Here is a 20,209-nt window from a genome sequence, read left to right on the forward strand (position 1 = left end):
CCTCTACTTTATGTCTGTCTCCAAACTTTAGGCTAGTACCTCTCATGAGCATAGTCTATCTCAGATCCATATAAGGAAGGGAATTCTAGAAAATATTAAGAGTGGCGATGCTAAGTTAGAGCAAACAGTTTATCACAGACCATACCTTTGTCAATGCAGCATCTACACATGCCCCTTTTAACCACATTTAATTTCTGAATAAAGATAGTAATAAAACAATGCTTCAACTTAACCGAATAAAACTGTCTTACCTAAAAATAAGACATGCCAAACTTTTTTTTCCCAAAAAAGGAGATGCAAAGACCCGTATAATCTCCAGTTGATATTTGTTCTTTTTCTAGGGAAGTCACGCTCTGTCACTGATATCCTATAATTTAGGTACTAAATTAGAGATTTAACCTCTAACATCACATATCAGAGTTGGTGAGTGGGAAGAGAGAAAAAGAATTGGTTAATTTATACAAATAATATCAAAGCAAAGAAGAAAATGCAAAAATATTACAGCAATTAATGATGTGGTAGCAGCTAGAAATTATGATTTTCTTCTTCCGGTATATTCTACATCTATAATCTAGTAATGGTGCCCCACTGATTAGGGCAACTCAAACCTCTTTCCTGAAGTGTCTACACTATTAGCTGTTCCTCTTGTCTTGCATTGCTATAGTTTTCTATTAACTATTACTAGAAGACATGGAAACTAAGATGATTCCCAGAAAATCTCAGTCATATGTCAGGCTTATCCTTCCCGGCACATAGTAACAACTTCATTTTCCATTACAGACAGGCTCAATCATGCCATTCAGCACAATTCTCTCTTCTTTTTTTTTCTCTGTCTCTCCTTCCAGTTAAATGGACAATTGGTGGTTTACTTGTTCAAAGTATGTCTTCCTTAGATTATCAGATGTAATAGAAGAAGCATACAATTTCCATGTTTTTTGTACCTATGTATCATAACTATGGCATAAAAATTAGTACACATTAGTCACTGATTCAGAGCGTACATGGTATCTAGCAATCCCACAAAACACTGGTATTCAACGGGTGCCATGAATGTCTTCTGAAAGACTGCATCATTCTATCAGGACAGCCACCTTAGGGTTATGGGAAAAATAGTAAGAAAGACCTGTAAATTTTTTTTTTTAACATGAGCACATTGTTGCTTTTTAAATTTCTGTAAAAGGAGCTTCCTGGCAATAAACTGTAACATGTGCATTTCTATGACAACAAATAAGGTTTTCTGTAACTCTCCAGATGATAAGTGGGACAGAAGCATTAATAATACTAAAGGCAAATTTATATCCAGAGTATGTGCATATTCCAGAAAGTACAAACAGCTCCCTTTCAAGCCAGGTGGCTACACGGTCTACTGGGGAATGATTCTATATCAAAGTCTCAGTGTTATTTTCTGTTGTTGATAAATTGGCACTGAAGGTCTATGGTCAGATCAAACCTTGTTTGCTATATGTCATGTAGCTTATCCCATGATAACTTCCATGGGAAGGTAAGTGGGGCTGAGGAAAGATGCTCACTGACATCAACCAAATCTCTCATTTTTCCCACATAATTTTTGTTAGTCTCCTATACTGAGGATATTTTTGGTGGATGTTCACAGTAGATATAGATATTCTCACACTTTAGGTCCATTCAGGGAGGTTCACCCAACATATCTATTCCAACCATCTCCTTGATGTTTTTCAACTTTGGTCTTTTCAAGTCTTTAACCTCCAGACCAACCACTGGACACTGCTCACTCATCAATGTAGATCAGTATCTCTGGCCATCTCCCCTATCATGCAAAATGACAACCAAGTGCACTATGCAAAGTTCTGCCCACTGAATGGTATTCCCTTCACTATTGTCTTTCAGGGCTTCTCCAGAACAAAGCTTTTATTTTATTTTATTTTATTTTTGTCTTTTTGTGACCGGTAAGGGGTTTGCAACCCTTGGCTTGGTGTCGCCCGCACCGCGCTCAGCCAGTGAGCGCACTGGCCATTCCTATATAGGATCCGAACCCGCGGCGGGAGCGCCGCTGCACTCCCAAGCACTGCACTCTCCCGAGTGCGCCACGGGGCCAGCCTCAGAACAAAGCTTTTATACTACAGCCATCTACTTTTGAAGAGTTCTAATGTTATTTACTTATTTATTTATTATTTTAAAATTGGTAAATAAAAATTTTATGTATTTAAACAACATGATGTTTTAATATATGTATATATTGTGGATAATTACATTAAGCTAATTAACATATCCATCACATCGGTATATCTATATCTATCTATATCTATCTAGATAGATATAGATATATATCTATATCTATCTAGATATATAGATAGATAGATAGATCTATAGATAGATAGATAGATAGATAGATAGATAGATAGATAGATAGATAGATAGATAGATAGATAGATAGATTTGTGTGTGTCTGTGTCTGTGTGGTTAAAACATTTAAAATCTAGTCTTAGTAATTTTCAAGTATGCAATACACTCATTTAACTATAGGCACCATGCTGTACAGTAGATCTCCAGAATTTATTCCTCCTGTCTAACTGAAGCTTTGTTCCCTTGACCACAATCTCCCCATTTCCTTTCCATCCCCAGCCCCTGGTAACAACCATTCTACTCTCCGTTCTATGAGTGTGACATTTTAAGATTACACTTCTAAGCGAGATCATGCAGTATTTGTCCTGGCTTATTTCACTTACCATAATGTCTTCCATCTTTTATCTTTAATCTTTCATCCATGGTTTTACAAACGATAGGATTTCATTTCAATACCCAGTTTCAGGTATTTTTTTTATAAGCAACATAAACAGACTAAGACAGCTATTGTGAATAATACTGCAATAAACATGGGAGAGCAAACACCTTTTCAACGTACTGACTTCATTTCCTTTAGGATATATACCTAGAAGTGAAATTGCTGAATGATACGGTAGTTCTATTTTTAACTTTTTGAGGAATTTCCATAATGTTTACATAATGGTTGTGCTAATTTACATTCCCATCAACAATGTACAAGGATTGCCTTTTTTTCCCACATCCTCACCAACACTTGCATTTTGTTCTTTTTGATAATAGCCATTTTCACATGTGTAAGGTTATATCTTGCTGTGGTTTTAATTTATGTTTTCCTGATGATTAGCGATACTGAGCATTTTCTGATATACCTGCCGACTGCTTGTAGGTAGTCTTTTGAGAAATGTCTGCTTACTTCCTTCACCCATTTTTAATTGGGATATGTATTTTGTTACTATTTAATTGAGTTCTTTATTCATTTTAGACATTAACCCCTTATCAGATATATGATTTGCAAATATTTTCTCCTTTCTTTAGGTTGTCTCTTCACTCTGTTGACTGTTTCTTTTGCAGTGCAAAAGTTTTTGTTTGATGTAATCCCATTTGTCCATTTTTGCTTTTGTTGCCTGTGCTTTTTGGGGTGATAGACAAAAACTTTTTTCCCAGACCAATGTCAAGAAGCTTTTCCTTTAGGTTTTTTTTTTGTTTGTTTGTTTTGTTTTGTTTTTCCTAGTAGTTTTAAAATTTCAGACTTTGGATTTGAATATATAATTTATTTTAAGTTGATTTTTGCTTATGGTGTAAGATAGAGATCTAATTTTGTTATTCTGCATGTGGATATCCAGTTTTCCCAACACTATTTATCAAGACTGTCCTTTCCACATTGTGTATTCTTGGTACTTCTGTGGAAGATCAATTGACTGTAATTGCACGGATAATTTCTGGGCTCTATGTTCCCTTCCATTGGTATACACGTCTGGTTTTATGCCAGTACCATGTTGTTCTGTTTACTAAAGCTTTGTAGTATATTTTGAAATCAGGTAGTATGATACCTGCAGCTTTGTACTTCTTGATAAGATTGCTTTGCCTATTTGGGGGTCTTCTGTGGTTCATACAAATTTTAGGACAGCTTTTTTCTATTTTTGTGACAAGATATCATTGGGATTTTGATAGGGATTTCTTTGAATCTGTAGATTGCTTTGGGTAGTATAGATACTTTAATATTAATTCTTCCAATCCATTAATGTAATATATCTTCCCATTTATTTGTGTCTTCTTTAATTTCTTTCATCACTGTTTTACAGTTTTCAGGGTATATATTTGTTACCTATTTGGTTAAATTTATTTATTTTTGACTCTATTGTAAATGGAATTGTTTTATTTCTTTTTTTTTTACATAGTTTGTTGCTTATGTACAGCAATATTACTAATTTTTCTATTTTGATTTTCTATTCTGAAACAAAACTGAATTTAATATTAGTTTTAACAGTCTTTTGGTGGAATCTTCAGGATTTTCTATATATAAGATCATGTCATCTATAAATATAGGCAATTTACCTCCTTTCTTTCTAGATTGGATGCCACTTCATATATGACACTTAGATGCTTGTCACACATGGCCTTTTTTATATCAAGGTGCATTTCTTCTATACCTAAATTGTTGTGAAAGTATGTTGAAGGTGGTCAAATGCTTTTTCTGCATCTATTGAGATGACCACATGGTATTTAACTTTCATTTGGTTAATATGCTGTATCCAAATTAATGATTTGCATATGTTGAACCATCCTTGCATCCCATGGGTAAATTCCACTTGATTAGAGTGTACGGTTCTTTTAATGTGCTGTTGAATTAAGTTTGCTAGTATTTTTTGAGAATTTTTGCATCTATGTTCATCATGGTTATTGATCTACAATTTTCTTTTCTTGTAATATCCTTGTCTGGGTTGGGTTTTAGGGTAATTCTAGCCTTGTTAAGCTCCTTTGGAAGTGTTCCCTCCTCTTTAATTGTATGGAAGAGTTTGAGAAAGATTGGGATTAATTTTTTTTCAAATGTTTAGTAGAACTTACTGGTGAAGGCATCAGGTTCTGAGCTTTTCTCTGTTAGAAGATTTTTGGTTTCTGATTCAAACACCTTACTTATTATATACCTGTTATAATTTTCTGTTTCTTTATGATTTAGTCTTGGTAGGTTGTGCATTTCCAGGAATTTATTCATTTCTTCTTGATTATCCAATTTGTTGGTATGTAATTTTTTATTGTAGTTTTTTAAAGATTCTTTGTAATTTAGTTTAGTTGTATAGATATTGTCTCTTTTTCTCATTTCTGATTTTAGTTATCTGAGTCTTCTCTCTTTTTTTAGTAGTCCAGCTAATGGTTTGTCAACTTTGTTTTCTAGAAAAACTACCTCTTAGTTTCTCTGATCTTTGCCATTGTTATTTTACTCTCTATTTCACTTGTTTCTACTCTGATCTTTATTATTTATATCCTGCTGCTGACTTTAGACTGAGTTTGTTCTTTTTCTAGTTCCTTGAGCTGTAAAGTTTGCTTGTTTATTTCAGATCTTCATTCTTAATGTAGGCATTTATCATTATAACTTTCCTCATAACTTTTTGCTGTGTCCCATAAGTTCTGGTATGCTGGTTTTGCATTTTTGTTTGTCTCAAATAATTTTTTATTTCACTTTTGATTTTTTCTTTGACACATTTGTTGTTATAGAATGTGTTGTTTAATTTTCACATATTTTTTTAATTTTTTTAATTTCTTCCTGCTATTGATTTTGTTTCATACCATTGTATATGGAAAAGGTACTTGATTTGATTTTAATTTTCTTGAACTTGTTAAGACTTCTTTCATGACCTAACATATATTCTATCCAGAAGATTGTTTCCTGTGTGCTTAAAAGAATGCGTATTCTGCTATTGGATGGAATGTTCTATATACGCCTGTTTAGTCTATTTGGTTTATAGTGTAGTTCAAGTTCATGGTTTCTTTATTGATTTTCTGTATGGATGATCTATCTATTGTTAATTAAGTTTCTTACTATTATTGTATTGCTGTCTCTTTCTCCCTTCAGTTCTATAAATATTTGTTTTATGTGTTTAGGTGCTCCCATGTTGGGAACATATATATTTACAATTGTTACACACTCTTGATAAATTGACCCCTTTCTCATTATATAATGGCCTTAGTTTGTCTCTTGTGACAGCCTTTAATTTAAAGTCAATTTTGTATTATATAAATATAGCCACGCCTACTCATTTTTGGTTACCATTTACATGGAATATCTTTTTCTGTCTCTTCACTTTCAGCCTGCGTGTCCATAAAGCTAAAGTGAGTCTGTTATAGGCAGCATATTTGGATCATGCTTTTTTATCCATTCAGCAATTTTGTGTCTTTTGATTGATGGGTTTAATCCATTTACATTTAAAGTAATTATTGATAGGTAAGAATTTGTTACTGCCATTTTGTTAATTATTTTCTGATGGCTTTATAGTTCCTTTGTTTCTTCCCCTCTTGTTGTTTTCCTTCAAATTAAATAATTTTCTCTTGTTGTATGTTTTGATTTCTTTCTCTTTATCTTTCATGTATCTGTGACAGGTTTTTTTTTTTTTTTCCTGGTAGTTACCATAAGGCTAAATAAAATATCCTCTAGTTATATCAGACTATTTTAAGCTAATAACACATTAACTTTTACCTCATACAAAAGTCCACATTTTAATTTCTCCTACTCCCACATTTTATGTAATTCTTGTCACAATTTACCTCTTTACTATATCATGTATCCATTACCAAATAATTGTAGCTATAATCACTTTTATACTTTTGTCATTTAACTTTTATGATAGAATTAAAAGTAATTCATGTATCACCATTACAGTATTGGAGTATTCTGGTTCAAATGTTTTACTGGGACCTATAGGAGCCTGTTAAATTCTCCATTTCAGTTTCTTTATCTGCTGAAGACACTTTCAGTAATTGAGGATGGACTGAGTCATATGGCTAAAGTGACAGAAGCTTTCACAGCAGCCTGAATCTGTTGAAAGGTTTTCTTTTCTTTTCCCCCTTTTCACCTAATTCAGTGAATAATTGTAAGGAGCATGGAACAGTGAAATACATGTTGCCACCAAAATCCAAAGAGGCCTGGTAGTACCTATGCTCCTTTCGCTAGTGGTAGGAGATTTTGGGTGTAGCAATTTGTATTTAGCTTGGAAAGGTTACCTTACTGTGTTCTAGACTACTAGACCTTTGGCATTTCACTGAAGTTGCAAGTTACTTAATTTTATAAGATTTTCTTCTCAAAATATGGCACACAGGTATCTCACCAACATCTAACCAGTGTGGCATTTCAATCTAGAACCCCAACACTTTGTCCTGTAGAAGGAAAGATGATCAATATCCCTACAGACTAGATTATGAAGGAAGACTGGAGAATTGATATAGCCCTATGGTAAGGAAGTAAAGGAGTATTGTCATAGACTAGAGAAAGGAAACTGAATCTGGTAGTCTTTACTAAGAGATAGGAAAAAAAAAAAATACTTTCAAGATCAATGGTTGGATACCAGATACCAAATGAGGTTGGTAGAGAAACCACTTCTGGAAGAGCAGCTGCAATGGAGTAATTATCTCATTAAGTTTATTATAATTCACTCATTCTCCAAGACTCATCTGTTTTCAACATACGCCAATTAGAGGTGTTAAAGAAGGTTGTAAGAAAGATCACTGCTTCTGAAACCTTTAATGTTTCAGGAAGGTTTCTCCAGGAATATAGTATTGCTTTCAATATGTCATAAGATCAGGTAGAGTCAGTTTAAAGGACTTCCACTTGACCCTGTATACCATAATAGCCCTCATTTCATAGCCAGTAAACAACGTGGGGATTTGACCAGTTGCCATATGTGTTGATTACCACAGTACATTCTGGAACCTGTAAAATGACCACAGAATTAGGGATGGTGTAAAAGGATTCTTCCTGAAGAGAATCAAGCCTCTTCTGCATTCACAGGGCTCTGGATCTCTGAACTAGTTAAATCTGGGTATACAGTAGGAAACATGACCCTTTGCTGTAGTGATTAAAGTTCACTAGATGGAGATTTTCTATTTTGCTTAAAAAAGACAAGTAAGACTTTAATAGGCTACCTATTTCTCTCAGACTTAGAGATTACCCATTTTTCATAATCAAAGATTTCTGTCAGTCAAACAATTCTAACTCTGATGGTCAATATATCCATTATGTTCCTCTTTTCTCTGGTGGTCAGATGCCAATGATTGGGCCCTGCCATTCTGGTATCTCATCATCCCTATTGGTATCAGAGAGCCTGTACATGATGCCAGTATTCCCCACTGTAATTCCTGGACTACAGATTACAGGCACCAAAGAGACTTTCAAGGATGCTATTGATTTCTCATCAATACATTTCTACAAGCCTCTGTGAAGTGGATATCCTCTGAGCCCATGTATGGAACAGAATGGGAGACAGGTTAGCAGGATATTTATAATAAATTTATTCCAGCACTTTTGCTTCCCAAGGCCTTTTATTCAATGTATTCTACTATTCTGCCATGTCTATGAAAGATGTCACATTGGTGGAAGTTGCCCCACAGTGGAAGTTGCCCCACCATGTCAGTAGATTCTACCATGTCTATAGAAGTCACTAAATTGACTGCCACCCCAACTGACCTCCGTAACTTTCCACAAAGATCAAGGGTCTCTATTTCTCAACTGTCTTTCAAGTCTCATGTGAGTTTTTCTCACTGGAATACTCTAAGCTGGAGCCATACAGGGGAGGAGGTATTAGAAAATTTACTGATTTTAATACTTTTAAGTTTTATTTTCCTACCTATGTCTGGATTCTGTATTTTTTCTCTTAGCATTTCTCATATGCTCTGTTTCTTGGCGTGTGTAATACTTACTTTTTGAATCAAAACTGAGATTCCAAACATTGCCATTCTCCAGCAAGAGCTCACCCTTTGCTTATCCTTTGATGCAGATGGAACAGTGACTGATCGTGTCAAATCAAAGTGGGACAGAATACAGGTAAGGATAGGTAGCAGATTTGGTAAGATTCATTCTAATTCCGGCTTTTTTTTCTCCCTTGTTCTTATAGATCTCCAGGGATTCCAACCAATAATCTTGTTTATTTGTAATGGTCTCTCTTTCTGTCATATCATAAATAGTAATCTTTTGTCTTCCTAGCATGGCAAGACTGCTAAAATCTCTACTTAGCTTTTCATCTGATTTCAGCTTAGCATTTTATTTTCATTGCTGGGTAGCTATAGTTTTCTGCCAATGCCTTGAGAGGAGAATGGGCCATGTGTCAGGCTCAGTTATCCACTCGTCCCTTTTAGTTTAGATGATGGATGTCCCTAATTTTGTTTTCCCAGCCTTATTAGACCACCAACATTTCAGCTGGCTTTTCCCTGCCCCAGAAGAAGTTCTCTCCAAGAGCTAGCCCTGGATTGTCAACCTCTTGTGTGGTACTCAGAATCAGAAAAAGCCTCCAGGCAAAATAGTTTTAGAGAGTTAGCTCCTTTCCCCATCGTTATTCCATTCTGGGATTGTGGTCTATCCAACCCATTGCTTCAGCAGCCTTCTGGTGATTTTATACAGATTTTTGTTGTTTATTTTTATAGAGGTTTTGAAGACCACGTTTTTGAAGAGAGTATTTGCCTATTGTGAGATTTTCCGCCAAATAGACAAGCTTTATATTCATCTTTGAATTTTGCTTAGTACTTTCAGCATATTCCCCACAGATTCTGTATTTATGGCCTACCAGGATTACATAAAAGTATCTCTTTTCCATCAGTGTAGTACTATTATATTAGTTTTTACTATTTTCCAAACAGAAAGATGAAAAATTGTCTTAAAATTGTTTTTATTTGTCTTTTCATGTCTCTTGGTGAAGCTGAAGATGTAATTTTTCTCTTTCTTTCTTTTGCTTTTGAATTTCTGTTTTTTTGAAATGACAACTATTGGCCCACAATTCTTCTGGACTTTGTTTATAGGTTGGTTTTGTTTCTTTTAGGCTGATTGTTATTTATTCATGCTTTTTAATACCAATGCATGAAAACTCTCATTATATTACAAATATTAACCCTTCTATATTTTTATTCAGTTATATTATAGATGCTCTCTTGCTCTTTCTTCATATTTTGAATTTGTCGGTGGTGTCCACTCATAAAATTTAGTTTTTACGTTTTTAATTCTGTCAATTTTTCCCAATCATAGCTTGAAACTTTTGTCACCTAATTCATCAGTGATATTCTGTTACTCTGAGCTGTATTACATATTTTCACCTACCACATATTGACTTCTAAAAAGAATCATTATATGCAGACATGATAAACATCTCATAAATATTACATGGATCTTGCACAAAAGCAGTTCAAATTGAGACAAAGAAATGTTTCTGTTTTTATTTTTGGTTTTGTTTTGCAGACTGAATTTATCCAAGTAAATTTTTTAGTTCCTATGTAATAGGATTTAGTGAAATTCATGTTTGTCTTGGCAAAGAAGTATAGGGTCAAAAGGTGTCATAGGTAATCGATTTTCCTATATCAGTTTAGCACACAGTGCTCTCATGCAATAAGGTTAACCAAGACAAGGATTTTGCCAAATCTGATCTTTCTGAAACATTCCTTGCCCATTTATTACCTTGGAAATGAAATCTGGAGTTTGGCAATTTCTGATCATCAGTTTTCTTATAAATAATTGATAAGGGGATATATTAAAAATAATTTTGATCGGGGCCGAGACCGTGGCGCACTCGGGAGAGTGTGGCGCTGGGAGCGCGGCGACGCTCCCGCCGCGGGTTCGGATCCTACATAGGAATGGCCGGTGCACTCACTGGCTGAGTGCCGGTCACGAAAAAGGCAAAAAAATAAAATAAAATAAAATAAAATAATAATAATAATAATTTTGATCGAAGATAAATTTCAAGGAAGTCCCTTTCCACAATGAGTCAATATTTCCATTCTAGATTTTGTATTTTGACTGACTATTTTTCTGTTTACTATAAAATGCATATGTTCATTTAAGGCAGCATCAGTGTATATGAAGGTGGACTCTTCACAGTTAAAGTAGCTTAGACATAACTTAGGAAAAAATGCCTATTTTTACATGATTTGTTTTAGAGAGACAACTCTTGAATCTTGAATCTGAATAGGCCATAGGCCTTTAGCAAACATGTTACAAACAGAGGTATAAAAAGTGCTTACACGTTGGGTGGGGCTTGCTCTCTTGCTACTTTTGAGAACTCCTTATTAACAACCCAGACTAGCTGGGTGGATGCCAGGATATATATGGCCAAGTCATTCCTTCGCTTAGCTGACATTGAGCCAATCACTAGACATTCTGTAAAGCTAGTTTGGAACACCCAGCCCCATTCAAGCTGGCCTAGACCAGAAAAGAGCCCCCAGTCCACCAATAGACTAGTAAGCAACAATAAATGTGTGTTGTTTTAAATCACTAAATTCTGGGGCAGCCTAGTTTGCATCAAAAATGGATATAATGTTCTTACTAAAGAGGTGCCTACTATGTATCAGATACTACACCATAAACATAGCACATAAGTGTTAAATTTCACATTATTCAAGACTTTGTTCTTGGGTTAGAAAGGAGACAGTTTATTCTACATATATTATTCTTACTTAAATCTTCCAGAAGATTTAAGATTTAAGATTTACAATTTAAGATCTAAGATTACTGAAGAATCTTAGATAACTGAAATGGAGAGTTAATAGTGTTTCCCAACTATAAATTTTAAAATAATGTACATATTAGGTACTTTAAAATCCAGTACATAAGATGAAGGCAATTGTTAAATGTAATGCAGTAGTCCTACTTAGTTGCAGTTTCACTGCTGTAGTTTCATTTACACACAGTCAACTGTGGTCTGAAAATATGAGATGGAAATTTCCAAAAATTAACAATTCATAAGTTTTAAATTTCATACCATTCTGAGTAACATGTTGAAATACTGTGCTGTGGGACATCTGGGACATGAACTATCTCTCTGTTCAATATACCCTGTCATTAGTTGCTTTGTACTCTTCTTGGTTATTAGATCAACTCTCATCATATTGTGGTGTTTGTATTCAAGTAACCCTTATTAGAATCAATTGTTCTATTTTATTATTAGTTATTGTTGTTAATCCCTTACTGTGCCTAATTTATAATTAAACGTTATCATAGGTATAAATGTATAGGAAAAAGCACAGTATGTACAGGGTTCAGTACTATTTGTGGTTTCAGGCATCCACTCGGAGTATTGGAACATACCCCCTTGGATAAAGGGGGGACTACTGCAATATGAGTATAATCAGTAAGAATTGCTCAATAAGGTGCAAAGAAAATATACTGTGTGAATTCAGCTCAGCAGCATGGTATTTTCTTAAGGCACTTAGAAAAATTGACTTTGATTTTCTTTTGTTCAATGAGGAATTCAGTAAAACTGACAATCACTAAGCATGGCTTTTGTAACTGAAAAAAGAAAATAGTGATTATTTCTAGATCCTTTTTGTCAGTTTTTATCCATATTTATACTGAATATGATGGTTTAAAGAGCAATTTCAGGGAGTCTGTATCTTTGCTCATGCTTTACATGGTATATAAGCTCAACCTGAGAGTGATGTGCATACAGAAATGCACTGATTCTATTTATCTACTCTCCCTCCACCTCTTCTTATTTTCTTTTTTCTATTCCTCTTTCTCCTGTCTTCTTTAGTGTTATCTCCTCTTCTCTTTCTTCTCTTTTCTTCATCTTCACAATATTGCAGTCAATGTATATCACAATTTTCATTATTCTTGCTTATTTGCCTAATTTTACTACCATCATGGTTCTACAATTTAATATACGTTCTTCTTATCTATTGATTTACCTACTTTTTATTCTTTTTGTATCTCTGCCATTAAATTGGCTAGACATCACAACCACCATGCAGATGGTCCACCAGCCACTGGAGTGCAGTGACACAAGGAGAGTCACCAGCATAGATAAAGAAAAGAAAAGGATGTCTCTCTCCACAAAGCCCATTCCAGAGTGACAGAAGAAGCATCTGCTCTATGATAATATTGGGGGACCTGAACACACCTCTCACCATTGGACAGATCATCTAGGCACCAAATCAACAGAGTAACCATTACTCTTTCAGAAGGAGAGAAGAAATCTAGGGTTATCAGTGGTGGGAGGGGAGAGGGAGAGGGGGATAGGGAGAGATTGAACAAGGGGCATAAAGAATAAGTATAATTTGTAACTATATATATATACTAGTAATATTGATTTGACCAACATATGCCAACACTGAACCCCCAAAATATGGATAATCAATTATGATTCAATAAAAAATAAGAAAATAATAATAATAAATAGAATTAAAAGATAATAAGAATCTTTTCTGTGAACTTTTCAAAGTATCTTCATATTATCAACTAAGATTCTCGTTGGATTTCTATCATGCCTACCAGGATGAATCTCCAGTCCCAGGAGGTCCATGTTTATTGACCTGGATTGCTGGCTATCTAATCGGGAATTGTTTTAGTATACCTGATTACAAGTGCCTCTGTATTTCTCATTTTCTTCACATATCATCAGATGAAAATATCAGGTTGTAGACAGCATGTATAGCATGGCCATATTTATGTGCATAGATAGGATATCAAGAAAGAGTTAATAGTGAGTGTCTTCATGTGTTAGGACTTAGTGTGCTTTATGTTGTTTTAAATCTTAAATATGATATTTTTGATCCCAGAAATAAGAAAACTGTTGGAATTTTGGAAAAAAAAAAAAGATGGCCCATAGATTATATGTGATAATTTAAAATTATACCAAGTCCCTCATAAAGTTATTCTAATAACTGTAAAGGGAACAATAATTTATATTTAATCCTTTTAATTACCCTTTTCTTAATTGAAACATAGTGAATTGTACATATCTATGGGGTACAGAGTTGAATATTAATACCTGTGTGCAATATGTGATGCTCACATCAGGATAATTAGTATATTCAGCATTATACAATACATTTTAATGGCCCTTTACTGATTCCTTCCTGACCCTTTGTTTTTACCTCTGGTTAGGAGCCTGGAGCAATGACAAGATTCTAATTGTCAAAATGTTTCAAATATCTCAGTTTACACCTGTTCGTTTTTGACTAGTAAAATTTTTCTTCTCTTCAGCCACCTAAAAATAAAGTACATTTATAATGATAATATAGCAAGTGATTTTACAAGAAAAATTAAACAGTGGCTTCCCCATTCCTCCTTTATAACATTTTTCACCTTCACATTTCCTATGATTATCCTTATCAACAACCACGCTCTTCCATCACTGTCACTGACTAACCTTATGGAGTGCTGCTTATGGATTAATTTACCAAGCCATCTGTTTGATTTCCATAGTCTAAGTATTTCAACATAATATGCCCTGGCATTAAACTGCATTTATTCAGTCAGAAGCATTAGTTTAATCCGTGAAAGATGCAGCAATTTGTCTGGAAATTCCAGCTGGTATAATGCAAACATCAGCACCAGGCAGATGATTCTTGATCCACACAGATGAGTGTAATCCTCTTTTTATCATACTTATTTATGCTTTTCCTCTAATTTTATTGCTTTATTACCACTGTGCTTTGTTCTCACTTTTTTGATAATGCCATAATATGGTGAAACCTTTTATCTAGTGAAATCATCAGCTATTCCCTCTGGATAGACACTCACTGTTTTGATGAACTCGTAAAGGAGTGGGGAAAAAATCTTTCACAAATTCTCTTTTTCAATAGGCTTTTCATTTGAGAATTTTCATGATAAACTCAATAATTTGTTGATATCGAGCTTTATAAGCATCACCATTGAGCACTGCTCTTAATTGCCAATGCTTCCCTTTCCTTTGTGAATTATTTTCAATATAAAGCCATTTATTTTATGGGAATGTGATTTCAAACCCAGGAAAATTATTGCTAGGTCATTCACTGTTTATCTTATATAGCAGGATATCTTAACCTAGGAAATGTGGATATTTAGAGCTGGAAATTTCTTGTCATGGTGTCAATGCCTTGTGCATTGTAGGATATTTAGAAAAAGCATCCATGGCATGTATCCACTGGCTGTTAATATTCCCAATACCCCAATGTGACAAAGAAAAATGTGTGAGATACTGCCAGTTGTTCCCTAGCAGAGAAGAGAAAATCACTCCTGATTGAGAACTCCTTATCCATAGAGTTGGGATCTGGTTTAAATAATTTCCAAAGGTAATATTAAATGAAAAAAGATGAAATAGGAACACTATGAAGAAAGGGAAAGAGGTAGGATGCTTATAAGTGAGTGTAAAAATGTAGTTTCATTGGGGATTATTGTTGCAATCAACTAGTTACAGTTATTTTGCACATGAGATTTAAAGGTACTTACTTCAAGATACATACGCTCCAAGATCCCTTTTGACAACCAGCTGCTAGTTCTTCTTCTTTTCTTCCTGTTTATTTTATTCCACACTTTTCAGACCTACTTTAATCTTGTGCCCGTGTTCAGTCAAACAGCTTCCTCTTAGCTCTTGAGTCCCACACTCCATCATATTTTGGTGTATTTCACAATTTCTCCTTTATCTTCTCTGAATGATTCTGTCTTTAGAATCTGCTTCCTGCTTCAGTCCATCTATAGCTGGAGACTCTGCCATAATATCCCCAAATGGCTTGCCATTCAAACCTGCCATTAAAATTTCCCTGAATGCCTATTAAAAATCCAAGAGTACTTACTAACCAGCTGATATCTTATATAAAGTTTTATGTAAAAACTGTTTACAAGAACCACAACACTTCACTGCAAGCAATTGATGCATCCAAGCCAATAATTTATTACCTAATAATTATTGACTGCTAGGTAGATGTTCTTTGGAAAATGCAAAGGTAAATATACCCTTCATGAGACTGCCACATTTCTCTGGGTGGGTCTGCTGCCAGGTTCCAGCTTTTACCAATCCATCAGTTCTCCATCTATTCAATTTGTTCATGGATACTCATGTCCTAAAATATAACATATAAAAAGTGTTTTTGAAAAATGTCATTCAAGTTAAATTATGAAATTAACTTTCTGCCACAGTAACTCCTGTTTCCTCCTTCATTCGTCTATGTAAACACTTCCTCATTCTCTCACTCATTTCAAACATATTTATTTAGACCCTGTTTAAGACAATCTGCTGAATAGTGTAGTTAAATGGTAAACAAAACAGACCTACCCCCTGCTGTCATAAAACTTTAGGAGAAGATACCAGGAAATACGCATTATACTGCAAGATGACATATAAACTCGTAGTAGGAATGTAAAGTCCAGAGAAGCACAGTTGAAGTGCAAAATGAACAAAACTTCAAGAGAGAAGAGAATTTGTTTCTCTTCCCTCCCTTTGTTTACATCTTACTTGTTCCAGAACTGATTTTGAGCATTTTTTTTCATGTGCCTGTAGGCCATTTGTATGTCTTCTTTTGAGAAACGTCTGATCAGGTCTTTTACCCATTTTTAAATTGGGTTATTTGTTTTTTGTTGTTGAGTTGTTTGAGTTTCTCATGTATATTATGGATATTACCACCCTGTCTGATGTGTGGTTTGCAAACACTTTCTCCCATTCTGTAGGCTGTTTCTTTGCTTTGTTGATAGTGTCCCTTGCTGTGCAGAAGCTTTTCAATTTGATGTAGTCCCACTTCTGTATTTTTGCTTTAGTTACTTGTGCCTTTGTAATTTCACTCAAAAATGTGCTGCCCACTCCCATTTCATGCAGTATTTCCCCTATGTTTTCTTATAATAGTTTGGTAGTTCTGGGTTTTAAATTTAGGTTGTTAATCTATATTGAGTTGATTTTTGTGTATGGTGAGAGAAAGGGGTCTAGTTTCAATCTTCTACACGTGGGCATCCAATTTTCCCAGCACCATTTATTGAAGAGTATCACCTTTTCCCACCTTATATTCTTGGCACCTGTGCCAAAAGTCAGTAGTCTGGAAGGGCATGGGTTTATTTCTGGGCTTTCTATTCTGTTCTATGGGTCTACTTAAAAGCACAGTGAGATATCTCACCCCACCTAGAATGGCTGTTATCAACAAGAGATGAAATAATAAATGCTGGCAGAATGTGGAAAATAGGGAACCCTCCTGTATTGTTGATGGGAATGTAAATTGTGGAACTCGCACATTGCGAAAAACAATATGGAGGTTCCTTAGAGAACTAAAAATAGTTCTATCTTAAGACACAGCTATTCTACTACTGGGTACATACCAAAAGGAAATGAAATCAATATATTGAAAAGACACCTGCACTCCCATTTCATCACAGCACTATTCACCTTAGCTAAAATGTGGAATCAACCTGAATGCCTATCAATGGATGAATGAATTTTTTTAAAAATGTGATATCTATACACAGTAGAATACTATTCAGCTATAAAAAATTGTATTCAATTATTTGCAGCAACATGGATGGAATTGAAAACCATCATGTTAAGTAAAGTAAGTGAGGTACAGAAATACAAATACCACATGATCTCACTCACATATGGAATCTAAAAGAAAAAGGTGGTTTTCATAGAAGTAGAGAGTAGAATAATGGTTACCATAGGCCGGGAGTTGAGAAGGGTTGAGGAGAGGAGAAGGCGTGGACTAATGGGTACAACACTATGCTGTCTACCCTAAGTGAATCATTGTGCAGTATATGCATGTATTGAAATAACACACTGCACCCCACATATATGTACAAGTATTAAAATTAAAAACAGAAACAAAACCAGAATTGATGTCTAAATTTGAAAAGAAGGCTAAATGGAGTGTAGCCACAAAAAGAAACCAAAGAGCATCATTGTAGTCCCAAGGGATAGCACACCCAAGAGCTTAGCAATTACTTACAATTACTTAAGGTATAATACATTTTTGCTCAGCCAGTGAGCGCACCGGCCATCCCTATACAGGGTCCGAACCCACAGTCTCGGTGCTTCCAGCGCCGCACTCTCCGGAGTGAGCCACGAGGTCGGCCCTTAAGCTTCTAATTTTAACGGCATGATGTTAGCAGTGAAGTGAAGTCTTCTTCCCCACACTTTGTTGTGTCCTCCCATTTATAGGAAGCTGCACCATATATAACCCCTGGCCCACTTCCTGTTTCATATGTTGTGTTCAGAGTGTAAAGAGCTGCTTGTGTAAGCATGGGCACTTCTGTGCTAGAGAGCACACTTTCCTCAGCTATAAACCAAATTCTCAGATACCAGTTTTGGTAGAAATGAAGGGAGCATTTCCATTTTCATTTTGCATTATTTCTCTAGGTTTTTATCGTGCTCATTTATATCTTACTTGCTGCAAAACTCAAGCAGAGAAGAGGGTTGCTTTTACATCATTTGAAGCTTTTCAAAATAATACATTATAATAAAATCTAAGTAGAATTTTGTTGGACCTTAAGTACCCAAATAATTTACTTTTTATTCACACATACAAAAAAAGTATCAAATACATCCTTTAAATTAATCACACAAATGAAAAACTTTGCTTATATCACCCGCCTCCCTAATCCCAACCTGTTTGAGAAAAAAAGTCACATTTATTTTTATTTGTTTTGTAAATGCAAATTAAATTTATTATGTTAAAAAATATAAAATGTTCATGAATCATTAAAGTATACAGATTTGAGGACTATGATTTTATTAGTCATTTTAGGTGAACTTTTATCTGAGTTTGTTAACATTCAGTATGAGGAGTCCAACTTTTTCAAGTCTGAGCAAAGTCACTTTTACTATCCATGGTAAAATGGAACGACCCTCACATAAATGCATTTAATCTTGAAAATGTAATTATGAGAACTTAATGAGTATAAAGTCAAATTAATTGCATTCTTTTTTTCTTTTTTCCCTTCAATGTCCTCAGGGAACCTTATTTTGATATTGATGACATTCAGTAGGAGACTAATTACTACAATTTTAAGCTGTTATTAATTATTTTTTTAAAGCAAAAGCATTGCTCTTTAAATTCAGTTTTTCTGTTTGGGATAAAGAAAAATAAAATTCTAAACCTCTTAGTATATGTGAATTGAAGCTTGATCCATACTTATTTACTGCATTATTTCTTTCTAGACTCATTTTCTCACATGCTGTGTTTCTGCTATAGAAGGCATATAATAAACAGCATTTGAGAAAGTTGTGTTTCCTTTTATTCTTAACTATAGTTTCCTGGCTGTGATTACTTTTTCTGCCTAAAAATTAGAGTCCTATTTTATGATATATTTTTTGATATAACAATTTAAAATACATAGTATATGTGCTAACATCACAAAGCAAACTTCCAAGTATCATGGTTATCCTTAAGATTTATAATAACGAATCCATTGTTGCTCTGTAGTTTTGCTCCTATATTTTTTCCTGTTTTAAGATAAATTATTTACTTTTAGATTCTCAGTCACCCCCATTCACGTTAGATTTTTTTTTTTTTTTACAAACTATGAACTCAGCAGAACTTTCCAGTCTGACCATTCATTATTTCATTACAAGGTAGAAGAAGTAAAACATACTTAGAATGTTTGAGTCTCTTCTTTACTCTGACAAGAATACCCTTTTCCAAATCTTGTGTACCATGCTTGTTTCTACTCATTTTTCCAGTCCGACCATAAATGTCTGCTCCTTTGTAATTGTGTCCTGCAGTTTGAGGTCTATACCCTAAACCTGCTTCACGTAAGTTATTGGGGGAGGGGAATGTTCTGTCTCATTAGACTCAAACAAGTTGGTAAGCAGTGCACAGTGAATCTGAGTCACACCTACCATGCAGAAAGTGGGAAAGATAACCCCCTTCTGTTATCTCATCTCTCCATAATAAAACCAATGATTGATAAACTGATCATTTTCTTGAAAAAGTATCAGTGCTCTCACTAAAATATGTGGTTATTTTCCCTGGTCCAATAGTTATCAGCTCAAAGTAATGATTATTCAGTATTCAATAATACCATGTATGCAGTAATATATTGTATAATAATATTTTTGATAAGGAATGTATTATAATAATATTTCTGATAAGGAATGTATTATATTTGCAGGTTAAGTAGAGTTTTTTATTAGCTTATAAAATATATTCATTCACAATATTTCAGTATATATATTATGTTTTTATTATAAATATATATTAACTATATTTTAAAATAATATGTTGTGTGGAGAACACAGTGGTAACCAAGAATGACAAAACTTGACTCTTCCAATGGGGGAAGGGAACAGAAATAAGAAAAATAATAATTATGCAAGTGCATTTAAATAATACACTCCAGATTCTGATTGCATTGAAATATACAAGCAGTTTGATCAGATATGTAGTAATAGGTGGACCATCTTGTTTAGATGGGCTTGCAAAAAAAAGTTTTTCTGAGAGGTGACATTAGACCTAGGATGAAAAGTTGACAGTGAGGCAAAAC

This window comes from Cynocephalus volans, chromosome 4 (genome assembly GCF_027409185.1).
Source record: "Cynocephalus volans isolate mCynVol1 chromosome 4, mCynVol1.pri, whole genome shotgun sequence".
Lineage (NCBI taxonomy): Eukaryota > Metazoa > Chordata > Mammalia > Dermoptera > Cynocephalidae > Cynocephalus > Cynocephalus volans.